The sequence below is a fragment of the Bombina bombina genome, chromosome 1, assembly GCF_027579735.1.
Source record: "Bombina bombina isolate aBomBom1 chromosome 1, aBomBom1.pri, whole genome shotgun sequence".
NCBI lineage: Eukaryota > Metazoa > Chordata > Amphibia > Anura > Bombinatoridae > Bombina > Bombina bombina.
Genome location: NC_069499.1, coordinates 1,492,832,476 through 1,492,859,957, shown reverse-complemented (window position 1 = coordinate 1,492,859,957; position 27,482 = coordinate 1,492,832,476). Strand labels below are relative to the sequence as shown.

At 42.2% G+C, this 27,482-nt stretch overlaps 1 protein-coding gene and 1 long non-coding RNA gene across 2 annotated transcripts in view; one reads left to right on the top strand and one right to left on the bottom strand.

The window, feature by feature from the left end:
* Nucleotides 1-27,482, top strand: part of CRLF3 (cytokine receptor like factor 3) — a 254,077-nt gene that overhangs the window by 39,181 nt on the left and 187,414 nt on the right. The gene's annotated exons all lie outside the window — the stretch shown is intronic.
* The window catches only part of LOC128653874 (uncharacterized), a 95,455-nt gene continuing 82,386 nt past the window's right edge, over nucleotides 14,414-27,482 (bottom strand). Inside the window, exons 2-3 of the long non-coding RNA XR_008401397.1 lie at nucleotides 27,265-27,359; nucleotides 14,414-14,457 (exon numbers count right to left, since the gene is read on the bottom strand). This is a non-coding gene — a long non-coding RNA (uncharacterized LOC128653874). The remainder of the gene's footprint in view (nucleotides 14,458-27,264; nucleotides 27,360-27,482) is intronic.

Below are 27,482 nucleotides of genomic sequence, written 5' to 3'. Positions count from 1 at the left end.
TGATCAGTTTCAGAGGTGTTTGTTTGTGTTTAATTCCCTAAATTAGAACAAGACAAAAAATAAATAAAAATGTTTATTTAGTATAGGTACATGAAATAAATATAGACTACTAGCATTCATTTAAAAGGACAGGAAAAAAAGCACATTTTTCATTTGGGATTCAGATAAAGGATACAATTTTAAAACAACTTTCCAATGTACTTGCATTTTTCTATTGATATCCTTTGTTGAAAAGCATACCTAGGTAGGTTCAGGAGCAGGGAGCTTAGCTGTTGAATGATGGTTGTACATATATACCTCTTGTGATTGGCTTACCAATGTGTTTAGCTCCCAGTAGTGCATTGATGTTCCTTTAAGAAAGGATACAAAGAGAATGAAGTAAATTGGAACGTTGCTTACAAATGTATGCCCTATCTAAATCATGAAAGACAGATGTTAGATTTCATTTCTTTCTTACTAACTACTAGTTAAGAAAGTGTATTTGTAATGTTAGTTTTTTAGATGATGATCTATGTTAAAGCAGTTGCATCACCTGTGTTGTTGGTATCTGAACCTACATGCTGTATGGTTATAATATGCATGTGCCCTGTATAGACACGCTCATGTACAGAAAAGAGAAAACATTTTACTTAACCAGTTTCCTGTGTAAGTTTCAGACGTTACAGTAAAATTCAAGAAGGCTCTAAGCAACTTGCATAATTTCCTCTAAGCAAGACTGCAAATTGTAAAGGAAACGCACAATTTGCATACATTTTTGTCTGTTTTCTTTCTTCCGTAAAAAAAAAAAAAAAAGGGCAAATGGATTTTTTCAAAAAGCATAATGCAGGTTGATACAGAAATTTCAGTTTAATACTGTTATCATTTATTTATGAACCACAGACAAATTCTGTAGTGTACATATGTTTGTGCAATAAAGGTTTAAGGAAAAATGAAGTTTAAAGTGGAAGGAAAAGGCAGGTTTGTGCACAAATGATACTAAAGCATCCATTGATCATTTGCTGATATGGGGCAGATTCCACCACTGCATTGGTTAATGTACAAGCCTAGTAAGAAATGTAAAGATGCCATCATGAGAGCGTCTGTTAAAATAGAGAAAAATTCTGCTGCTTTAATATGGAAAAAACAATGTATGCTTACATTGGTATATTTCCAATATATAAAGTTGTGGGTAGTTTCTACATATATTTTTGTAGTCTTCGATGGATGGAGTGTTCTAACTCTACTGTGCACAGTTTTTTATAGTTCCTTAAACCCTTAGTGACCAGACCGCTTTAAAATTTTCTTACCGTTAAGGACCAGGGCTGTTTTTTTACATTTCTACTGTGTTTGTGTTTAGCTGTAATTTTCCTCTTAGTCATTTACTATTTACTGTACCCACACATATTATGTACCGTTTTTCTCGCCATTAAATGGACTTTCTAAAGATAGCATTATTTTCATCATATCATATATAATTTACTATAAAAATATTTATAAAATATGATTGAACCCCCCTCACTTTTTTTCTAACTTTGACCCCCCAAATCTTACGCATCTACAACCACCAAAAAACACCCATGCTAAATAGTTTCTAAATTTTGTTCTGAGTTTAGAATTATCCAATATTTACATGTTCTTTGCTTTTTTTGCAAGTTATAGGGCAATAAGTACAAGTAGCACTTGGTTATTTCTAAACCATTTTTCTCCAACATTGGTGTGTCCGGTCCACGGCGTCATCCATTACTTGTGGGAATATTCTCTTCCCCAACAGGAAATGGCAAAGAACACAGCAAAAGCTGCCCATATAGCCCCTCCTCAGGCTCCGCCCCCCAGTCATTCTCTTTGCCGCTCTGAACAAGTAGCATCTCCACGGAGATGGTGAAGAGTATGTGGTGTTTAGTTGTAGTTTTTTATTCTATCAAGAGTTTGTTATTTTAAAATAGTGCCGGTTTGTACTATTTACTCTAAAACAGAAAGGGATGAAGAATTCTGTTTAAAAGAGGAGTATGATTTTAGCAGCAGTAACTAAAATCAATTGCTGTTCCCACGCAGGACTGTTGAGCCCAGGGAACTTCAGTTGGGGGGAACAGTTTGCAGACTTTTCTGCTCAAGGTATGACTAGTCCATTTTCTAACAAGACTGTGTAATGCTAGGAGACTGTCATTTTCCCTCTTGGGGATCGGTAAGCCATTTTCTTAGACTCTTAACAGAATGAAGGCTTATTATGGGCTATACACTGGTTGACACTCTTGTGGGCTAAATCAATTGCTTTATTTAAGTTTTTTATGAAGTTTGGGGAACGTTTTTAGGCGCCAGGCAGTCGTTTAGACACCTTCCCAGTCAGGAAGGGCCTTTCACTATAGTAGGCAGAGCCTCATTTTCGCGCCATAATTGCGCAGTTTCTTTTGGATGCAGTGCATGCAGCTGCATGTGAGAGGGTCTGGTGATCATTGAAAACGTTCCTGGAAGGCTTAATTTGGTATCGTATAACCCCCAAGGACAGGTGAAGTCGCAGCAAACGCTGTGGCTGGGACTGTAGTGGGGTTAAAATTGCTAATTGATTAAATGCTCCGGTTTCCTCATTTAAGGGGTTAAAAGCTTGAAAATTGGGGTGAAATACTTTTAAAGCATTAAGACACTGTGGTGAAAATTTGGTAAAGATTGGATATTTCCTTCATAGTTTTTCACACATTCAGAAATAAAGTGTGCTCTGTTTAACATTTAAAGAGACAGTAACGGTTTTGTTTAAAAACGTTTTTTTTTGCATTATTAGCCTGTTTAAGCCTGTCTAACATGTCTGTACCTTCAGATAGAACATGTTCTGTATGTATGGAGGCCAAGGTGGTCCCCCCTTCAAATGTATGTGATAATTGTGCCATGGCGTCCAGACAAAGTAAGGACAGTACTGTCACATTTAATAAGGTTGCCCAAGATGATTCCTCAAATGAAGGTAGTGGGGATAGTTCTTCATCCTCTCCTTCTGTGTCAATACCAGTTATGCCCGCGCAGGCGACCCCTAGTACATCTAGCGCGCCAATGCTTGTTACTATGCAACAATTAACGGCAGTAATGGATAATTCCATAGCTAATATTTTATCCAAAATGCCAGCATTTCAAAGAAAGCGTGATTGCTCAGTTTTAAATACAGTGGAGCAAGAAGGCGCTGACGATAATTTATCTGTCATACCCTCACACCAGTCAGAAGTGGCAGTGAGGGAGGGTTTGTCGGAGGGAGAACTTTCTGATTCAGGAAGAATTTCTCAACATGCAGAACCTTATGTTGTGACGTTTAAATTTAAGTTAGAGCATCTCCGCGCATTACTTAAGGAGGTGCTAACTACACTGGATGATTGTGACTCTTTGGTCATTCCAGAAAAATTGTGCAAGATGGACAAATTCCTAGAGGTCCCGGTGCACCCTGATGCCTTTCCGATACCTAAAAGGGTGGCGGACATAGTGAATAAGGAGTGGGAGAAACCAGGCATACCTTTTGTCCCACCTCCTATATTTAAGAAATTGTTCCCCATGGTCGACCCAAGGAAGGACACATGGCAAACAGTCCCTAAGGTTGAGGGGGCAGTTTCTACTCTAGCCAAACGCACGACTATTCCCATTGAGGACAATTGTGCTTTCAAAGATCCTATGGATAAAAAATTGGAGGGTTTGCGTAAAAAGATTTTTGTTCAGCAAGGTTACCTCCTCCAACCAATTTCGTGCATTATTCCTGTCACTACGGCGGCGTGTTTCTGGTTCGATGAACTAGAAAAGTCGCTCAATATATAGACTCCATATGAGGAAGTCATGGACAGAATTCACGCACTTAAGTTAGCTAATTCCTTTATTTTAGATGCCGCTTTGCAATTAGCGAGATTAGCGGCGAAAAATTCAGGGTTTGCAATTGTGGCGCGCAGAGCGCTCTGGCTAAAGTCTTGGTCGGCGGATGTATCTTCCAAGACAAAATTGCTTAATATCCCTTTCAAAGATAAGACCCTTTTTGGTCCAGAATTGAAATAAATTATTTCAGACATCACTGGGGGGAAGGGCCATGCCCTCCCACAGGATAGGCCTTTCAAGACTAAGAATAAATCCAATTTTCGTTCCTTTCGTAATTTCAGGAACGGACCGGCTTCTAACTCTGCAGCCTCTAGAGTAAACAGGCCAAGAAGCCTGCTGCTGCTACCAAGACAGCATGAAGGGGTAGCCCCCGATCCGGGACCGGATCTAGTAGGGGGCAGACTCTCTCTCTTTGCTCAGGCTTGGGCAAGAGATGTTCCGGATCCCTGGGCACTAGAAATAGTCTCTCAGGGTTATCTTCTGGAATTCAAGGAACTTCCTCCAAGGGGAAGGTTCCACATGTCTCGCTTATCTTCAGACCAAATAAAGAGACAGGCATTCTTACATTGTGTAGAAGACCTGTTAAAGATGGGAGTGATACACCCAGTTCCAACAGTGGAACAAGGTCAGGGGTTTTACTCAATCCTGTTTGTAGTTCCCAAAAAAGAGGGAAATTTCAGACCAATTCTGGATTTAAAAATTCTAAACAAATTCCTCAGAGTTCCATCGTTCAAAATGGAAACCATTCGAACAATTTTACCTACAATCCAGGAGGGTCAATATATGACTACCGTGGATTTAAAGGATGCGTACCTACATATTCCTATCCACAAAGATCATCATCAGTTCCTAAGGTTCGCCTTTCTGGACAAACATTACCAGTTCGTGGCTCTTCCGTTCGGTTTAGTCACTGCTCCCAGAATTTTCACAAAGGTGCTAGGGTCCCTTCTGGCGGTTCTAAGACCGAGGGGCATTGCAGTGGCACCTTATCTAGACGACATTCTAATTCAAGCGTCGTCTCCTTCCAAGGCAAAGGCTCATACAGACATTGTTCTAGCCTTTCTCAGATCTCACGGGTGGAAGGTGAACGTAGAAAAGAGTTCCCTGTCTCCGTCAACAAGAGTTCCCTTTTTGGGAACAATAATAGATTCTTTAGAAATGAAGATCTTCCTGACAGCAGTCAGAAAGTCAAAGCTTCTAAACGCTTGTCAAGTTCTTCTCTCTATTCTGCAGCCTTCCATAGCTCAGTGCATGGAAGTAGTAGGATTGATGGTTGCAGCAATGGACATAGTTCCTTTTGCTCGAATTCATCTAAGACCATTACAACTGTGCATGCTCAATCAGTGGAATGGGGACTATGCAGACTTGTCTCCCCAGATTCAAGTAGACCAGGTAACCAGAGACTCACTCCGTTGGTGGTTGACTCAGGATCACCTGTCTCAGGGAATGAGTTTCCGCAGACCAGAGTGGGTCATTGTCACGACCGACGCCAGTCTATTAGGCTGGGGCGCGGTCTGGGATTCCCTGAAAGCTCAGGGTCTATGGTCTCGGGAAGAGTCTCTTCTCCCGATAAACATTCTGGAACTGAGAGCGATATTCAATGCGCTCCGGGCTTGGCCTCAACTAGCGAAGGCCGGATTCATAAGATTCCAGTCAGACAACATGACGACTGTAGCTTACATCAACCATCAGGGAGGAACAAAGAGTTCCTTGGCGATGAGAGAGGTATCCAAGATCATCAAATGGGCGGAGGATCACTCCTGCCATCTATCTGCAATTCACATCCCAGGAGTAGACAACTGGGAGGCGGATTATTTGAGTCGTCAGACTTTCCATCCGGGGGAGTGGGAACTCCACCCGGAGGTCTTTGCCCAGTTAACTCAATTATGGGGCATTCCAGACATGGATCTGATGGCGTCTCGTCAGAACTTCAAGGTTCCTTTCTACGGGTCCAGATCCAGGGATCCCAAGGCGACTCTAGTGGATGCATTAGTGGCACCTTGGTTGTTCAACCTAGCTTATGTGTTTCCACCGTTTCCTCTCCTTCCCAGGCTCGTAGCCAGGATCAAACAGGAGAAGGCCTCAGTGATTCTGATAGCTCCTGCATGGCCACGCAGGACTTGGTTTGCAGACCTGGTGAATATGTCATCAGCTCCACCATGGAAGCTACCTTTGAGACAGGATCTTCTAGTACAAGGTCCATTCGAACATCCAAATCTAGTTTCTCTGCAGCTGACTGCTTGGAAATTGAACGCTTGATTTTATCCAAGCGTGGGTTTTCAAATTCAGTGATAGATACTCTGGTTCAAGCCAGAAAACCTGTGACTAGAAAGATTTACCATAAAATATGGAAAAAATATATCTGTTGGTGTGAATCCAAGGGATTCTCCTGGAGTAAGATTAAAATTCCTAAGATTCTCTCCTTTGTCCAAGAGGGTTTGGATAAAGGGTTGTCAGCGAGTTCCCTAAAAGGACAGATTTCTGCTTTATCTGTTTTGTTACACAAACGACTGGCAGCTGTGCCAGATGTACAAGCTTTTGTACAGGCTTTGGTCAGAATCAAGCCTGTTTACAGACCCATGACTCCTCCTTGGAGTCTAAATTTAGTTCTTTCAGTTCTTCAAGGGGTTCCGTTTGAACCTTTACATTCCATATATATCAAGCTACTATCTTAGAAAGTTCTGTTTTTGGTTGCTATTTCTTCTGCTAGAAGAGTTTCTGAATTATCTGCTCTGCAGTGTGATCCACCCTATCTGGTGTTCCATTCAGATAAGGTTGTTTTGCGTACTAAACCTGGTTTTCTTCCAAAAGTAGTTTCCAACAAGAATATTAACCAGGAAATAGTTGTTCCTTTTCTGTGTCCAGATCCAGTTTCAAAGAAGGAACGTTTGTTACACAATTTAGATGTGGTCCGTGCTTTAAAGTTCTATTTAGACGCAACAAAGGATTTCAGACAAACTTCATCTTTGTTTGTCGTTTATTCTGGTAAGAGGAGAGGACAAAAAGCTACTGCTACCTCTCTTTCTTTCTGGCTGAAAAGCATCATCCGATTGGCTTATGAGACTGCCGGACGGCAGCCTCCTGAACGAATCACAGCTCACTCTACTAGGGCTGTGGCTTCCACATGGGCCTTCAAGAACGAGGCTTCTGTTGATCAGATATGTAAGGCAGCGACTTGGTCTTCTCTGCACACTTTTGCCAAATTCTACAAATTTGATACTTATGCTTCTTCGGAGGCTATTTTTGGGAGAAAGGTTTTGCAAGCCGTGGTGCCTTCCGTTTAGGTAACCTGATTTGCTCCCTCCCTTCATCCGTGTCCTAAAGCTTTGGTATTGGTTCCCACAAGTAATGGATGACGCCGTGGACCGGACACACCAGTGTTTGAGAAAACAGAATTTATGCTTACCTGATAAATTACTTTCTCCACGGCCCGCCCTGGTTTTTTAATCAGGTTGAAAAATTTTCTTTCTCTATACACTACAGTCACCACGGCACCCTATAGTTTCTCCTTTTTTTCTCCTAACCGTCGGTCGAATGACTGGGGGGCGGAGCCTGAGGAGGGGCTATATGGGCAGCTTTTGCTGTGCTCTTTGCCATTTCCTGTTGGGGAAGAGATATTCCCACAAGTAATGGATGACGCCGTGGACCGGACACACCGTTGGAGAAAGTAATTTATCAGGTAAGCATAAATTCTGTTTTTTTTTTTCTCAAAATTAGCGATAGTTACATTGTAACACTGATATCTGTCAGGAATCCCTGAATAACCCTTGATGTGTGTGTGTGTATATATATATATATATATATATATATATATATATATATATATATATATATATATATATATATATATATATATATATATATATATATATGTATATACTTGAGTATAAGCCGACTCGAGTATAAACCGAGACCCCTAATTTTACCCAAAAAAACTGGAAAAGATATTGACTCAAGTATAAGCCGAGGCTGGGAAATGCAGCAGCTCACGGTAAATTTCAAAAATAAAAATACAGGTAGATAACAATAAAATTGCTTTAATTGAGGCATGTGGAAAAGAGGGTCAACAAAAACAATATATTATCAGTATATTCAACAAAAACAATATATAACATTAAAGTATTAACAATAACTTTAAATGTACAAAAACCTTAACTCAATAAGCAACCAAGCTAAAACACAAGCATCAAAATCCTTCAAAACTGGATTCCTCCTCCTCATCTGTATGTCCAAACAGAGCTTCAGCAGGCTCCTTACCTCTATCGCGTTTAAGCTGTACTGCGCCTTCTGTGAATGGTGATCCCGGAAGCACCGAAGCCTCGGCCGCGCGCAAGTCCTCTGTAATTTTTTTTTTTTTTTTGTTCACTGGAGTATAAGCCGAAGTGGATTTTTCAGCCCAAAAAGTGGGCTGAAAAATTCGGCTTATACTCAAATATATACGGTATATATATATATATCTCAAAATTTCCAGTTCTAAGCTACTAGCCAGGCCAAAATGTTACTCGCCACTTTTGATCCCACCCACAAACTACCCATGCCACGCCCACTGCAGTAATTTTAATCTTTTTTATTTTATACAATAAGAAATTAAATAATGATACATACAGTAATAAATAAACACAAAAAAGTGCATAACAGCAACATCAACTAGGGGTTCTGGGGAAGACATCAGCTAGATGAAGTAGGCTGCTCATTAAATAATCCTAGTTAGGCCCAATTAGGAGTGTGGTCTCCCCTATGATAACAGAGCTCCACAGGGGTATATACTGTAGATGTAAGTCACATGCAACTGTAGCCTTGTAATGATAGAGCTTACACAGGTACGTGACTAAAAGTTCCAAGGTAGTAGCTGAAACTTTGAGACACAATCTCCTGTGGAGCTCTATCATCTAGCAGACAGGAGACCACAATATTAATAAAGCCTACTAGGCTTGTTTCATGCAGCCTGTATAATGAACCAGCAAAATCATGGACTTCTGGGGGGATATTTTTTTTCCAGACAGTGTATTCTTATTCAGAAAACTTTATATTGTCTGGAATGGCAACATTTAAATAAATACATCTATATATTGCCCTCTCTCCCACATACTCCCTCTTTCTTCTGTTAAGTGTGATCAGTCCACGGGTCATCATTACTTCTGGGATATTACTCCTCCCCAACAGGAAGTGCAAGAGGATTCACCCAGCAGAGCTGCATATAGCTCCTCCCCTCTACGTCACTCCCAGTCATTCTCTTGCACCCAACTACTAGATAGGATGTGTGAGAGGACTATGGTGATTATACTTAGTTTTATATCTTCAATCAAAAGTTTGTTATTTTAAAATAGCACCGGAGTGTGTTATTATCTCTCTGGCAGAGTTTGAAGAAGAATCTACCAGAGTTTTTGTTATGATTTTAGCCGGAGTAGTTAAGATCATATTGCTGTTTCTCGGCCATCTGAGGAGAGGTAAACTTCAGATCAGGGGACAGCGGGCAGAGGAATCTGCATAGAGGTATGTAGCAGTTTTTATTTTCTGACAATGGAATTGATGAGAAAATCCTGCCATACCGATATAATGTCATGTATGTATACTTTACACTTCAGTATTCTGGGGAATGGTAGTTCACTAGAATTACACTGTAAGAAATACATAAAGCTGTTTAATAACTAGAGATTATGTTTAACGTTTTTGCTGGAATGTAAAATCGTTTTCATTTGCTGAGGTACTGAGTGAATAAATGTTTGGGCACTATTTTTCCACTTGGCAGTTGCTTAATCTGTTTTCTGACAGTTTCTGTTCTCCCTCACTGCTGTGTGTGAGGGGGAGGCGCCGTTTTTTGGCGCTTTTACTACGCATCAAATATTTCAGTCAGCAACTCATTGTATTCCCTGCATGATCCGGTTCATCTCTAAAGAGCTCAGGGGTCTTCAAAATTTATTTTGAGGGAGGTAATTTCTCTCAGCAGAGCTGTGAGAAGTATAGTTTGACTGAGATAAAAAACGTTTATTCTGTAATTTGTTTCCTGCTTTCAGAATTTGTTATCTTTGCTAATGGGATTAAACCTTTGCTAAAGTTGTGTTGTTTACAAGGATTGAGGCTATAACTGTTTCAATTTATTAATTTTCAACTGTCATAGATCTTCTGTGCTTCTTAAAGGCACAGTACGTTTTAATATTATTCTAATTGAATTGTATTTCCAAGTTGCAAGTTTATTTGCTAGTGTGTTAAACATGTCTGATTCAGAGGATGATACCTGTGTCATTTGTTGCAATGCCAAAGTGGAGCCCAATAGAAATTTATGTACTAACTGTATTGATGCTACTTTAAATAAAAATCAATCTGTACAAATTGAACAAATTTCACCAAACAACGAGGGGAGAGTTATGCCGACTAACTCGCCTCACGTGTCAGTACCTACATCTCCCGCTCAGAGGGAGGTGCGTGATATTGTAGCGCCGAGTACATCTGGGCGGCCATTACAAATCACATTACAGGATATGGCTACTGTTATGACTGAGGTTTTGGCTAAATTACCAGAACTAAGAGGTAAGCGTGATCACTCTGGGGTGAGAACAGAGTGCGCTGATAATATTAGGGCCATGTCAGACACTGCGTCACAGGTGGCAGAACATGAGGACGGAGAACTTCATTCTGTGGGTGACGGTTCTGATCCAAACAGACTGGATTCAGATATTTCAAATTTTAAATTTAAACTGGAAAACCTCCGTGTATTACTAGGGGAGGTGTTAGCGGCTCTGAATGATTGTAACACAGTTGCAATACCAGAGAAAATGTGTAGGTTGGATAAATATTTTGCGGTACCGACGAGTACTGAGGTTTTTCCTATACCTAAGAGACTTACTGAAATTGTTACTAAGGAGTGGGATAGACCCGGTGTGCCGTTCTCACCCCCTCCGATATTTAGAAAAATGTTTCCAATAGACGCCACCACAAGGGACTTATGGCAAACGGTCCCTAAGGTGGAGGGAGCAGTTTCTACCTTAGCTAAGCGTACCACTATCCCGGTGGAGGATAGCTGTGCTTTTTCAGATCCAATGGATAAAAAGTTAGAGGGTTACCTTAAGAAAATGTTTGTTCAACAAGGTTTTATATTGCAACCCCTTGCATGCATTGCGCCGATCACGGCTGCAGCGGCATTCTGGATTGAGTCTCTGGAAGAGAACATTGGTTCAGCTACTCTGGACGACATTACGGACAGGCTTAGAGTCCTTAAACTAGCTAATTCATTCATTTCGGAGGCCGTAGTACATCTTACTAAACTTACGGCGAAGAATTCAGGATTCGCCATTCAGGCACGCAGGGCGCTGTGGCTAAAATCCTGGTCAGCTGATGTTACTTCTAAGTCTAAATTGCTTAATATACCTTTCAAAGGGCAGACCTTATTCGGGCCCGGGTTGAAAGAGATTATCGCTGACATTACAGGAGGTAAAGGCCATGCCCTGCCTCAGGACAAAGCCAAAGCCAAGACTAGACAGTCTAATTTTCGTTCCTTTCGTAATTTCAAAGCAGGAGCAGCATCAACTTCCTCTGCACCAAAACAGGAAGGAGCTGTTGCTCGCTACATACAAGGCTGGAAACCTAACCAGTCCTGGAACAAGGGCAAGCAGACTAGGAAACCTGCTGCTGACCCTAAAACAGCATGAATTGAGGGCCCCCGATCCGGGATCGGATCTAGTGGGGGGCAGACTTTCTCTCTTCGCCCAGGCTTGGGCAAGAGATGTTCAGGATCCCTGGGCGCTAGAGATAATATCTCAGGGATACCTTCTGGACTTCAAATACTCTCCTCCAAGAGAGAGATTTCATCTGTCAAGATTGTCAACAATCCAGACAAAGAAAGAGGCGTTTCTACGCTGCGTACAAGAGCTCTTGTTAATGGGAGTAATCCATCCAGTTCCACGATCGGAACAGGGACAGGGGTTTTACTCAAATCTGTTTGTGGTTCCCAAAAAAGAGGGAACTTTCAGACCAATCCTGGACTTAAAGATCCTAAACAAATTCCTAAGAGTTCCATCGTTCAAGATGGAGACTATTCGGACAATTTTACCTATGATCCAAGAGGGTCAGTACATGACCACTGTAGATTTAAAAGATGCTTACCTTCACATACCGATTCACAAAGATCATTATCGGTACCTAAGGTTTGCCTTCCTAGACAGGCATTACCAGTTTGTGGCTCTTCCATTCGGATTGGCTACAGCTCCAAGAATCTTCACAAAGGTTCTGGGTGCTCTTCTGGCGGTACTAAGACCGCGGGGAATCTCGGTAGCTCCATACCTAGACGACATTCTGATACAAGCTTCAAGCTTTCAAACTGCCAAGTCTCATACAGAGTTAGTGCTGGCATTTCTAAGGTCACATGGATGGAAGGTGAACGAAAAGAAAAGTTCACTCGTTCCACTCACAAGAGTTCCCTTCCTGGGGACTCTTATAGATTCTGTAGAAATGAAGATTTACCTGACAGAGGACAGGCTAACAAGACTTCAAAGTGCTTGCTGCACCCTTCATTCCATTCAACACCCGTCAGTGGCTCAATGCATGGAGGTAATCGGCTTAATGGTAGCGGCAATGGACATAGTACCCTTTGCACGCTTACACCTCAGACCACTGCAACTGTGCATGCTAAGTCAGTGGAATGGGGATTACTCAGACTTATCCCCTTCTCTGAATCTGGATCAAGAGACCAGAAATTCTCTTCTATGGTGGCTTTCTCGGCCACATCTGTCCAGGGGGATGCCATTCAGCAGACCAGACTGGACAATTGTAACAACAGACGCCAGCCTCCTAGGTTGGGGTGCCGTCTGGAATTCTCTGAAGGCTCAGGGACAATGGAGTCAGGAGGAGTACTCTGGGCAGAGGAGAGGTCAAAAAGCCTCCGCTACCTCTCTTTCTTTTTGGCTTCGTAGCATAATTCGTTTAGCTTATGAGACTGCTGGACAGCAGCCTCCTGAAAGAATTACAGCTCATTCTACTAGAGCTGTGGCTTCCACTTGGGCCTTCAAGAATGAGGCCTCTGTTGAACAGATTTGCAAGGCTGCAACTTGGTCTTCGCTTCATACTTTTTCCAAATTTTCCAAATTTGACACTTTTGCTTCATCGGAGGCTATTTTTGGGAGAAAGGTTCTTCAGGCAGTGGTTCCTTCTGTATAAAGAGCCTGCCTATCCCTCCCGTCATCCGTGTACTTTTGCTTTGGTATTGGTATCCCAGAAGTAATGATGACCCGTGGACTGATCACACTTAACAGAAGAAAACATAATTTATGCTTACCTGATAAATTCCTTTCTTCTGTAGTGTGATCAGTCCACGGCCCGCCCTGTTTTTAAGGCAGGTAAATATTTTTTAATTTATACTCCAGTCACCACTTCACCTTTGGCTTTTCCTTTCTCGTTGGTCCTTGGTCGAATGACTGGGAGTGACGTAGAGGGGAGGAGCTATATGCAGCTCTGCTGGGTGAATCCTCTTGCACTTCCTGTTGGGGAGGAGTAATATCCCAGAAGTAATGATGACCCGTGGACTGATCACACTACAGAAGAAAGGAATTTATCAGGTAAGCATAAATTATGTTTTCTCTTACTCTCCCCCTCACACTCTCCCTTCTCTCTCCCCTCTTACACTCTCCCCCTCTCTCTCACAATCTTCATGCCCTGTCTTCCCTCTTTTACTCACACTTCTGTCTCTCCCACAAACACATTCTCCTCTCTCACACACTTCTCTCTTCTTTTTTTAAAATCTCCTCCTTTCTTCTATACTCTCCTCCTCTCTCACACACTCCCTCTCTCTAACACTCTACCTCTTTCTCTCATTCTCCCTTCCACACCCCACACACTCTCCCCTTTTATGCACTTACATTTCAATATATGAGAAGAAAATAAAGTGACATGAAAAAGTTTGCATCCTGAGCAATTTCTAGCAGCAGTACCATAATCAGGCAGTGGTCTTACAAACACACAGACACACCTCCTCCAAAACACACATATACACACTAACGCTCAGAAACACAAACTCTCTCACATACACACACCTACACTAATATACACATACACTCACACAAACTCTCTCACTTATACACACACACACACACTCTCATACTCACAGTCACACTCACATATTCTCTCATGTTTACACTCTCTCACACCCTAACTCTTTCTCTCACACACATAATTATTCAAACACACATGCACTCTTCCCCACAGTCACATATTATTATAACATATAGTGAAAGATGAGTGTGAGAGAGAGGGGAGGGCGGCAACTAACAAGGAGAATACAGAGCCAGATAAAATAGTTTAGGACTCTACATACAGAATAGCAACAAACAGTAGTTATCTCCACAGAATTTACATAGAGTGCATAGAGTATACCAAAGCTTTCACATCAATGTTGTTACTATGTTGATCTATAAACTGACCATGAAAATTAGCTTTTAATGTCACCCTTATTAGCATAAGTTACACAGCTGCTGATTATTGTGCTTTCTTCTGAGTGACAAGTATACATGCAGGCTACTGACCATATGCATATTACTCACAAGGATGTGTCTGGGGAGGAAACTGTTAAGTGTGCTCCCTTTATGCTGCTGCCAGTCTCTGAATCTAGTCCCTCCCATCAGTCGGCAGCCTGTGTGCTCTGAGGCTTGAAGATTGCTGAAGTTAGCAGCATATGGAGGAGAGAGAGAAGATCACTACAGCTGATATGAAACAGATATCTGCCCAGCTTCTGCACCGAAGCGAGAGACCCTCCCCATCCCTCAGCAAATCTTTCAGTTAGTACAGATTGCTGTTTTGCTAAGAAAACTTGTTAATGATTGAAGGGGAATCAATCATATGGATATTATAAAATAGCATTCTGTACTAACGGAAAGAACCCTGAAACCAAAGGGTTAAACATTTATTGATAAAGGAATTTAAACAAATACTCAGCAGGAATACAAACAAAGTAATAAGAAAATGTAAAAAATTCAGGGACCCTCCAAACGTCTTTATATGAGTTTTTTGTGTGTGAAAAACAGCCCCACATTGCTCTCCCCGGTGTCTTCATTACAGCCCCGGCATTATCCAGCACACTAATACTAACAGGGAGGATCTAACAGAATGAATCTGATTTACAAACGGAGTGATTATATAACACTTCCTTTTGTTTTGCCACTGCCTGCAACATCCTGATTGAGGATCGATTGCAAACCTTAATGTTGTTTGGATGGTATTTAGGAGTTGCCTGCTAAGAGAGAGTGTTTCTTTACTGCTGCCTTACCAGCATGTTGCCCGCGCTTCTTCTCTGACCTCAGTCAGACGCTGCAGCTCTCCACCTTTTAAAGGCGGTGCTTCAATACTGCTGCAAGACTATAGTAGAGAGACAGTTTCACTACGTTAAATGCTGACACGTTTCAAGGCTTACATTCACTCATTATTTTACTCGCCCCTGCTTAAATTCCACCCGCCGATGGCGAGTTGGCGAGTGGAATTTTTGAGCCCTGTATGTGTGTGTGTGCATATATATATATATATATATATATATATATATATACATACACATACACACACACTATAAAAAGTCTACACACCCCTGTTAAAATGTCATGTTTCTGTGATGTAAAAAAATGAGACAAAGATAAATCATTTCAGAACTTTTTCCACCTTTAATGTGACCTATAAACTGTACAACTCAATTGCAAAACAAACTAAAATCTTTTAGGTGGAGGGAAGTAGAAATAAAAAACTAAAATAATATGGTTGCATACGTGTGCACACCCTTAAACTAATACTTTGTTGAAGCACCCATTGATTTTATTACAGCACTCAGTCTTTTTGGGTATGAGTTTTTCTGCATGTAACATCTTAACTTGGCAAGATTTGCTCACTCTTCTTTACAAAAACACTCAAAATCTGTCAGATTGTGAGGGCATCTCTTGTGCACAGTCCACTTAAGATCACCCCACAGATTTTCGATTGGATTCAGGTCTGGGCTCTGGCTGGGCCATTCCAAAACTTTAATCTTCTGGTGAAGCCATTCCTTTGTTGATTTGGATGTATGCTTTGGGGCGTTGTCATGCTGAAAGATGAAGTTCCTATTCATGTTCAGCTTTCTAGCAGAAGCCTGAAGGTTTTGTGCCAATATTGGCTGGTATTTGGAACTGTTCATAATTCCCTCTACCTTGACTAAGGCCCCAGTTCTAGCTGAAGAAAAACAGACCCAAAGCATGATGCTGCCACTAAAATGCTTCACTGTGGGTATGGTGTTATTTTGGTTACATGCAGTGTTGTTTTTGCGCCGAACATATCTTTTGGAATTATGGCCAAAAAGTTTAATCTTGGTTTCATCAGCCCAGAACCTTTTGCGACATGCTTTTGGGAGACTTCAGATGTGTTTTTGCAAAATTTAGCTGGGCTTGGATTTATTTTTGTAAGAAAAGGCTTCCGTCTTGCCACTCTACCCCATAGCCCAGAAATATGAAGAATACGGACGATGCACCACACAGCCAGTACTTGCCAGATATTCCTGCAGCTCCTTTAATGGTGCTGTAGGCCTCTTGGCAGCCTCCCAGACCAGTTTTCTTCTCGTCTTTTCATCAATTTTGGAGGGAAGTCCAGTTCTTGGTAATGTCACTGTTGCGCAATATTTTCTCCACTTTATGATGACTGTCTTCACTGTGTTCCATGGTATATCTAATGCCTTGGAAATTCTTTTGTACCGTTCTGCTGACTGATTGATACCTTTTCACAATGAGATCCCTCTGATGCTTTAGAAGCTCTCTGAGAACCAAGGCTTTTGCTGTAGGTTGCGACTAAGAAAATGTCAGGAAAGACCTACAAGAACAGCTAAACTTTATTTGGGGTTAATCAGAGGCATTTTAAATGATGGCAGGTGTGTACTGACTCCTATTTAACATGATTTTGAATGCAATTGCTCAATTCTAAACACAACTACATCCCCACTTATGCAACCATATTATTTTATTTTTTTATTTTTACTTCCCTCCACCTAGAAGTTTCAGTTTGTTTTTCAATCAAGTTCTACAGGTTTTTATAGGAGACATTAAAGATGGAAAAAGTTTTGAAATGATTTATCTTTGTCTCAGAAGCCTGACGTTTTAACAGGGGTGTGTAGACTTTTTATATCCACGGTGTGAGTGTGTGTGTGTGTATGTATATGTATGTATGTATATATATATATATATATATATATATATATATATATATATATATCAGCACTCAAGGTTAACATTTCATCCACCCAGGGTGCTTCCATGGTATTGATAGTAGTAAAGAATGGGGATGCACTCGCCAGGATTTACATTAAAGGTTACTGTGGAAATCCTGGCGATTGCATCCTCATTCTTTACTAATATATATATATGAAAATTAAAAAGCTCCCCCCCAAATAAAAACACCCCCTAATCTAATGCTAAACTACCAATAGGCCTTAAAAGGGCTTTTGTAGGGGATTGCCCTAATTTAAACAGCTCTTTTGCAGTTACCAAAAATTCTAAATCTCCCCTAACAATAAAACCCACCACCCACCAAACCCCCAAAATAAATAAACCTAAAAGTAAAAAACCTAAAGTATCCATTGCCCTGAAAAGGGCATTTTTATGGGCATTGCCCTTAAAAGGGCATTCAGCTCTTTTGCTGCCCATCCCTAATCTAAAAAAATAAATAAATAATAAAATATAAAGCCTGTCTAACCCCCCAAAATTAAAGAAAGGATACATTTATTTATTTTATGATATGACGAGTCCACGGATTTCATCCTTGTGGGATTTAACCTCCTGCTAGCAGGAAGTGGCAAAGAGCACCACAGCAGAGCTGTATATATAGCTCCTCCCTTCTCCTCCCCCTCCAGTCATTCGACCGAAGTTAGGAAGATAAAGGAAGAGCCAAAGGTGCAGAGGTGACTGAAGTTTAACAAAAAATAAATACCTGTCTTAGAAATGACAGGGTGGGCCATGGACTCGTCATATCGTAAAATAAATAAATTTATCAGGTAAGCATAAATTTCCTTTTCTTTTACAAGATATGACAAGTCCACGGATTTCATACTTACTTGTGGGAGGGACCTAAACGGAAGGAACCACTGCTTGAAGAACCTTTCTCCCAAAAACTGCTTCAGAAGAAGCAAATGTATCAAATTTGGAAAATTTGGAAAAATTGTGAAGAGACGACCAAAGCCTTGCAAATCTGTTCAACAGAAGCATCGTTTTTAAATGCCCATGAGGAAGCCACAGCCCTAGTGGAATGAGTTGTAATTCTTTCAGGAGGCTGCTGTCCAGCAGTCTCATATGCCAGACGGATAATACTCTTCAGCCAAGATGAAAGAGAGGTAGCCGTAGCTTTCTGGCCCCTACGCTTTCCAGAAAAAACAACAAATAATGAAGATGATTGACGGAATTCTTTAGTCGCCTGTAAGTAAAACTTCAGGGCACGGACTACATCCAAGTTATGCAATAGACGCTCCTTCTTAGAAGAAGGATTAGAACAACAATTTCCTGATTAATATTCTTATTATAAATAACCTTAGGAAGGAAACCAGGTTTGGTATGTAAAACCACCTTATCAGAATGGAAGATAAGATAAGGCGAATCACATTGTAACGCTGAAAGCTCAGAAACTCTACGTGCAGAAGAAATAGCAACCAAAAATAAAACTTTCCAAGATAACAACTTAATATCTATGGAATGCATGGGTTCAAACGGAACCCCTTGAAGAACATTAAGAACTAAATTCAAACTCCAGGGTGGAGCAATTGGTCTAAACACAGACTTGATTCTGGTCAGAGCATGACAAAAGGACTGAACGTCTGGAACATCTGCCAAACGTTTGTGTAGTAAAATCGACAAAGCAGAAATTTGTCCCTTTAAGGAACTTGCTGATAACCCCTTCTCCAATCCCTCTTGGAGAAAAGAGAAAATCCTGGGAATCCTAACTCTACTCCATGAGTAACCCTTGGATTCGCACCAATAAAGATATTTATGCCATATCTTATGGTAGATCTTTCTAGTAATAGGCTTACCTGCCGGAATCAAAGTATCAATGACCGAATCGGAGAACCCCCGCTTACATAAAATCAAGCGTTCAATCTCCAAGCAGTAAGTTGCAGAGAAACTAGATTCGGGTGTTGGAAGGGTCCCTGAATGAGATGGTCCTGCCTCAATGGAAGCTTCCACGGCGACAGAGAAGACAAGTCCACTAGATTGGCATACCAAGTCCTGCGAGGCCACGCAGGTGTGATTTAGAATTGCTGAAGCCCTCTCCTGTTTGATCCGAGCAATCACCCGGGGCAGGAGAGCAAACGGTGGAAACACATAAGCTAGGTTGAACGACCAAGGCACTGCCAAGGCATCTATTAGTTCGGCCTGAGGATCCCTTGACCTGGATCCGTATCTTGGCAGTTTGGCATTCTGACGAGATGCCATCAGATCCATCTCCGGTCTGCCCCATCTGAGGATCAGAGTGGCAAAACGTCTGTCTGCTATGTAGATTGCTAACCGATAACAAGAGTGGGCCTCCGCCCACCGAATTATCTTGGATACTTCTGTCATCGCTAAGGAACTCCTTGTTCCTCCTTGATGATTGATGTAAGCCACAGTCGTTCTGTTGTCCGACTGAAAGCGAATGAATTCCGCCGAAGCCAACTGAGGCCACGCCTGGAGTGCATTGAATATTGCTCTCAATTCCAGAATATTGATTGGAAGAAGTGACTCCGACTGAGTCCACACACCCTGATCCTTCAGATAATTCCAGACTGCACCCCAACCTAGTAGACTGGCGTCCGTCGTCACTATCTCCCATGATTGTTTGCGGAAGCACGTTCCTTGGGGACAGATGATCCTGCGACAACCACCAAAGAAGAGAGTCTCTTGTCTCCTTATCCAGATCTGAGGAGACAAATTTGCATAATCTCCATTCCACTGCCTGAGCATGCTCAGCTGTAGTGGTCTGAGATGAAAACGAGCAAACGGAATGATGTCCATTGCCGCCACCATCAATCCAATCACCTCCATGCACTGGGCCACTGATGGCCGAGGATTGGATTGAAGGGCTCGGCATGTATTTAGAAACTTTAACTTTCTGACCTCCGTCAAGAAAATGTTCATAGATATGGAATCTATTAGAGTTCCGAGGAAGGGAACCCTTGTCTGTGGAATTAATTAACTCTTTTCTAGATTCGCCTTCCACCCGTGAGTCCTCAGAAAGGACAGAACCATGTCTGTATGAGACTTTGTCAGATGGTAAGATGACGCCTGTATCAGAATATCGTCCTGATAAGGCGCCACTGCAATGCCCCGCGTCCTGAGAACCGCCAGAAGTGACCCTAGAACCTTCGTGAAGATCCTGGGTGCTGTGGCTAACCTGAAGGGAAGAGCCACAAACTGAAAATGTTTGTCCAGAAAAGCAAACCTTAGGAACTGATGATGATCCTTGTGGATAGGAATATGAAGGTATGCATCCTTCAAGTCCACAGTAGTCCTATATTGACCCCCCTGGATCAATGGCAGAATTGTTCAAATAGTCTCCATCTTGAAGGATGGGACTCTGAGAAACTTGTTTAGACTTTTTAGATCTAAAATAGGTCGAAACATGCCCTCTTTTTTGGGGACCACGAAAAGATTTGAGTTAAACCCCTGCCCCGTTTCAGTATTGGAACAGGACGAATTACTCCCATAGTATACAGGTCTTTTACACAACATAAGAACGCCTCTCTTTTTATCTGGTCTACAGACAATCGTGAAAGAAGAAACCTCCCCCTTGGGAGAGAACTTTTGAATTCCAGTTGATTCCCGTGGGTCACAATTTCCAGTGCCCAGGGGTCCTGAATATCTCTTACCCAAGCCTGGGCAAAGAGAGAAAGTCTGCCCCCTACTAGAATCGGTCCCGGATCGTGGGCCGCCCCTTCATGCTGTCTTCGTAGCAGCAGCGGGCTTCTTGGGTTGTTTACCCTTTTTCCAAGCCTGGTTGGGTCTCCAGACAGACTTGGCCAGAGCAAAAGTCCCTTCCTGTTTAGTGGAAGAAGAGGGGACTCCTTTGAAGTTCCGAAAGGAACGGAAATGATTTTGTTTACCCCTCAGTTTAGCTGTCTTATCCTGAGGCAGGAGATGACCCTTTCCTCCCGTGATGTCAGAAATGATTTCTTTCAAGTCAGGCCCGAATAGGGTTTTTCCTTTGAAAGGAATAGCCAAAATCTTTGACTTAGATGACACATCAGCAGACCAGGATTTTAACCATAACGCTCTACGTGCTAAAATGGCAAATCCGGCATTCTTAGCCGCCAATTTGGCAATCTGAAAGGCGGCATCTGTAATAAAAGAGTTAGCAAGCTTAAGAGCCTTAATTCTATCAAAAATATCCTCTAAAGGAGTCTCAGTCTTAAGAGACTCTTCTAATGCATCAAACCAGAAGGCCGCCGCAGTAGTAACTGGTACAATGCAGGCCGTTGGTTGTAAAAGGAAACCCTGATGAATAAATAATTTCTTTAGAAGACACAATTTCTTATCCATAGGGTCTTTGAAAGCAAAAATGTCCTCAATTGGAATAGTTGTACGCTTAGCTAGGGTAGAAATAGCTCCCTCCACCTTAGGGACTGTTTGCCAAGAGTCCCGAACAGTGTTGGATATGGGATACATTTTCTTAAAATTAGCAGAAGGTGAGAACGGGATACCCGGTCTGTCCCATTACCTCTTAACAATCTCCGAATTTTCTCTTAGGAACCGGAAAAACATCCGTGTAAGCAGGTACCTCTAAATATTTGTCCATCTTACACAATTTCTCTGGTAGCACCACAATAGTCACAGTCATCCAGAGTCGCTAAGACCTCCCGAAGCAACAGGCGGAGGTGTTCAAGCTTAAATCTAAAGGGCATAACATCCAAGGTACACCATTACTATACATGTAGTGCCTACTGATTTAGGGGAAGGGAGGAGCTATATATACAGCTCTGCTGTGGTGCTCTTTGCCACTTCCTGCTAGCAGGAGGTTAAATCCCACAAATAAGGATGAAATCCGTGGACTTGTCATATCTTGTAAAAGAAAATAAACCTAAATTTAAATTAACATAAAGTTATATAAAAAAGCTAACATTACAAAAAATAAAAAAGCTAACATTACAGAACATAAAAAAACAAATTACCAAAGTTTAAAAAATTATACCTAATCCCTATAAAAATAAAAAAGCCCCCCCAAAATAAACCCCCCTACTCTAAGAATAAACTACCAGTAGCCCTTTTAAAGGGCTTTTTGTAGGGCATTGCCCCAAGATAAACAGCTCTTTTACATTCAAAATACACAAAGTCCCCACCCACCAAACACCCCAAAATAAAAAACCTAACACTAAAAAAACTAAACAACCCATTGCCCTGAAAAGGGCATTTAGCTCTTTTACAAAATACCCACCCTAATCTAAAAAAAAACAAAAAAAAACATTTTTTTTAAAAAAACCTAAGTCTAACCCCCAGGTTGATACTCAACGTTCCTGAAGTCCGGCGGAGAAGGTCCTGTCCCATGCGGTGAAGTCTTCCAAGCGGCGACCTGATCCAAGCTGATTTGAATAGCCAATAGAATTTCAGTAACTCATCCTATTGGCTGCTTTGAACAGCCAATAGGATTTGAGTAGCTCTTATCCTTTTGTCTGATTTGAATTTGAAGAATAAAATCAGCTAATAGGAATTCAAGGGACGCCATCTTTAATCGTGCACCTTGAATTCACTATTTAGTGTACGGCGGTGATCTTACGAAGAGGATGCTCCACACTCCATGGCTCCGCGGTCGCCGGTCTTCAGTTCCAGGGTCGCCGGTCTTAGCTCTGCGGTCATTGGTCTTCAGCTCCGCGCCAAATTTTTCTTGGAAGAAGAAAGAAGAGGTCGCCGCTTAGAAGAAGACTTCACCGCATGGGACAGGACCTTCTCCGCCAGACTTCAGGAACAGTGAGTACCAACCTCAGGGTTAGACTTTTTTTTTTTTTTTTTTTAAATTTAGATTAGGGTGGGCATTATTAGGGTAGGCATTCTGTAAAAGAGCTAAATTCCCTTTTAAGGGCAATGCCCAACAAATGCCCTTTTCTTCTTAAATGGAAAGAGTCCACAGCTGCATTTGTTACTTCTGGGAAATTAGAACCTGGCCACCAGGAGGAGGCAAAGACAACCCAGCCAAAGGCTTAAATACTCCTCCCTCTCCCCTCATCCCCCAGTGTCAGAATATTTAATTTTGGTTTTTGTCTCTTATGGAGGGTAGTACTCTTCAGCATGGGACAGGAGTTTTAAGTAGTCCTGTCAGTCTCTCAGTGAGGGCTTGGATGAAAGTTAGAGTCCGGAGATGCAGGGAGTTTCTTTCTGTAAAACCATCCTGACTCATATTAACAGCTCCTCAAGCAATTGGCTTTGTTGAACTTCGCTTCACTGCCTGCTTTCTTCTCTCAATCCATGGCGGAGGCGATGCTACTATCTGTCACACTTGAAGGGCCGTGTTCCTGTTCCACGGCGTAGATTCTGGTAAGATCGTTTAATTTTACTTTATTCGCAATGTACTGTAATGTGAATGTTTCCCGAGAGGCTACCACCTTGCGGGTCTAACTTTTAACATAAGGGTCTCAGTGAGTCTCTTTTAGTATCTTGGAATCAAGGGTTAATATCTCCTAAGGGGGGGTTATTGAACAGGGGGGTTTATAATCATGTTTGTTATGTGATTCAACCTGCTTATGTGCAATGTTTACTGGGCTCAAGGTTGGAACATTGAGGCATTTGGAAGTGACGCAGCCTTTTGGCTGGGCGCGCTTGTTTGGACTGTACGTTTCACCTTGTGTTTGGGCATGGCTACGTTCCGTTGTTCCATTTCCGCATTCCGGACCGCGTGGCAAAGGAAATTTTCTAGTCCGCAGGGGTCTGGTCATAGGAGGTGGTGAGTGCCCCAGCCATTGGGGGTGTCAGGTGCCGTTTTAGTTTTTCACTACTTTAATCCATATTTAAATATCCTCTATCCAGCTATGGAGGATTCTGATGCTGAGACTGTGTGTTAATTTCAGATTCAGTTACAGAGGATTCTGATTCTGAGACTATTTTGATTTCAAATTCAGATTCTGTGTCCGGTGATGAATCCGGAGTGGCCTCATTGATGCCTGTCAACCAGTTATGTTCCGTATGACATTTTAGAGTGTCTGATTCCTTGGGCTTGGGGAATCCAGGGACTGCTGAGCCATCCGCCTCTGGGGGTCCTGTCCTCAGAGGTGAGTTCCCTACCAAATCATACTTCTGCACATGCGGGTAACCCAGTGTCCCTCGTCCTGAAAAGACAAAGAGGCGCTCTGGTGCAGATAAACCTAAAGAAATGCGAGCTCATCCACTGTATTACAAACTCAGTACTCACAAGTGTGTTTGCACATACAGTGCAATACTGAACAAGCCGAAGCTTCAGAGCCGCTCGGCTGACTCACTCGATCCCGGTCAGCTGCTTACAGCGATCACGCCCCTGTAGTGGATAGGAGGAAGAAACACCCTTGGTGCAGATTACCCCGACCAATGTCGGACATACAACAAATGACTGAGGGTTTATACTCACAAATGGGCTGACTCCCTTTCGATAAAACATCTGTTCCCCAGAATGCTGGATCAATGTTCAGGGCTGGCTGCTATATTTGGAAACAACACTGCTCCAGGGAAATACAAAAACTCTAAAGCTCTTGCTATTCCAATTGGGGTAGGTGAAGGCAAAAATTGTGGTTACTGTACTTAAGAGCTTTAAGTAGAGAATAATATGTCCAAGCAAGGTAGAACAAATATAAAACATTTATTAAAAACTTTTAAAATGCTTAGCGAAGCATTCTCTTCTTTGTGTCCTCTGCTTGTGTGGAGGTGTTAGGGAGACTAGTCCTGTTAGTAGGATTTTTTGGACCTCAAGGTATCCCTTAGTTGTCCTGAGACTCTGAGCAGTATCTTCATACAACTTCTAGCCTTGCTTCTTGGAACATTGGACTTTAGCTAGGGGTGGTTCCTTCCTTTGGTTGGAGCTTTCGAGTTCTTCTCGCTATCCAGATTCTTTGGATATGCATCCATACCCTTGTGTCTGGCTTTTTGGGTGGGTGGTTGGGGTTTTTAGTTCTAGGGTAAGGTTTGCCTGAACTATTAGGTTCCCGGACCTGTTTTTCTCCCTGAGACTTCCGGTTGCTGATGCTTTGCTTGGCCTTTTTACTGACCCAGTCTTGGTTGGCTTTGGAATCTTGGATCTCAGCGCTGGGTCCATCTACCTCACCTGGTCATGGTTGGCCAGGTTTTCTGAGTATTTTTTTGCCACAGAGTGGCCCATGTCATCTGGTGGTTAGCAGTGTGGCTTGAGCCTCAATGGTGGTTGATTCATACCCAGCTGCTGGCGCTGGATGTCCATTTTCTAGTGCGCCTTAGGGTTGCATTCCCCTGGTCAGCTTGCCAGTGTTCCCGTGGATTCCCTGCTCTGCAGGCGAATGGGTTGGCTGTGCCTCTGCTTGGCAATCTACTTGTAGGGGGGTCCTTTTCTAGGATATCTGTGTTAGGAATTTCACTTTCCATTAGTCGGTGCCTTCGGGCCTTGAGGACAGTTGTTTCCCTTTTCTTTAGGGGATATTCTCCTCCCTAAGGAGTTAGAGTCCTTGCTTGGGACTTCTCCTGGATGGGAGGTGGAAAGATGGGATTGATTCCCCCTGCGGTCTTGCTGGCTCCAAGCAGACTTGTTGGGCCTTTATTTAATAGATCCTTAGGTCTAGGACCTTGTTGTCTGTTTCTGAGTTGGGTTGTACTTGTGTTCTGTGGGGATGTCTGTGCTGTCCTTACACTCATTCCTGTACATGTTTCGGGATTCTTTTGTTTCCCTGTCTTAGATCCCGGAGGCTGAGTTGGTCCAGCTGAGTGTGGATCTGCAGGTCAGGATGGCCGAGCGGTCTAAGGAACTGCCTTTGCTCAGTCTCCTCTGGATGTGTGAGCTTGTTGAGTCTATCCTGTTAGTTTGCTAGGGTATAGATTTTCCTTTCAACTTGCTCCATTGATTAGAAGAGGGTTTACTCTTCCTTCGGGTTCTGAGAGTATACTCTCCTTCTCGGGGTACCTCGATTTGAGGTTTTTGTGTTCCCCTTTTCCAGGGACCTGTGTGTAGGTCCGGCGACTTAGGTTGCCTGGAACGTGTCCTCTGTATGGGGGTTGCTTTTGCTGTCAGTTTCTTGCTTGACTGCTTCTTCTTCCTCTCAAGTACCCTCTGTGTCGTCCCTGTGTCGACCTGTTGTTGACTCTGTGTTCTCAAACTTGGGGTTTTTCCACCTGGGTGTATTACACACTTTTTCAGGGTCGAATACCTTGGTATTCTGTGAGGACTTTGCCTCTTCCTTTGAATTCCGTGCTTGCAGGATATTGGGGAGATGTCTGTTCTGTCTCTGTGCCCGGTCTTATCCCGGGTCTCGCTTGGTATAGGCGTGGCCTCCTTTCCCTGTTTGGGCCCCTTTGGGTCTCTGTGAGATGGGATCACTAGTGGAGGTGTTCCTTTTTGTATTAGGGGACCTTTCGGTTTCCTTGGTTCTCTTTTGCCTTGAGCGGTGGGGGACCGTTTGTTGGGCGACTGTGTCTCCTGGAGGACTGTTGGCTCAGTCAAATCCATTTGCAGTCTCTAGTTTGGCTTCTGGACTAACTGCGAGTCAGTGTCACTGGGGTTTTTCCTCTAAAAATGTTCTCAGCTTCGGACAAAGAGTTTTTTTTTTTAATGGGTAGAGGTTCAGGCCTGGTGCCCTCAGTTAGGGCTGCCTATTGTACCCTCCTGTCTTGGCATTCAGTGTCCTCTATAGCTTGGGTATTGTTTTCCCAAAAGTAATGAATGCAGCTGTGGACTCTTTCCATTTAATTGACAAAAGATTTCTATTATTATTTTGTTCCTCAAGTATACATCACAACAGTAATATAACAGTAAATGAATCTTACAGGTACAGGTCACAGTCATAGATAACAAGTCACAGCCAAGGGCCTATGGAAGGAAAAATAGTTGGTCATTACAATATGCACTCCAGGTCAGAAAGTAAAGTGCCTCCTTCACATCATTGTTGTCCCGACCCAAAGGGGGTTTCCACTAATCAAACCTTCACTTCTACAACTATGATGAACAACCATGTTCTCAAAACCTTGTGCATACAGCTTTATTATCTAATCTTGAGCAATGCTTCCAGTATAGTAGCGACAATCTTATCTAACCCATAGTAACTAATACGTAGCACAGGCGAACCAATGTGGTAAAGTGTATTTGTGCTTTATTGCCTTCTAGTGCTAGATTCTGAGTACATAATCCATGGTTCCCATATGGAGATGAACTGTTCTTAAGTGTCTAAAAGGTCGGCAGCATTACTGCTCATTTGGTAGTAGTAGGCTATTTTGTTCAAAATAATCTGAAAGGTTGGAACCACTGACTTCCAGTATCGAGTGACTCTTTCCATTTAAGAAGAAAAACATACATTATGCTTACCTGATAATTTCCTTTTCTTCTGATGGAAAGATTTCACAGCTCCCCATCCGTAATTTTATGTGGGGCGTCCTTATATTCTTCTGGCACCTTTCACCCTGAAGAAAAGAAAATGACCAGGTAAGCATAATTTATGTTTTTTCAGGGCAATGGGTAGTTTAGGTTTTTTTTTTTTATTTTTTTTTTATTTTGGGGGGTTTGGTGGGTGGGGGGTTTTACTG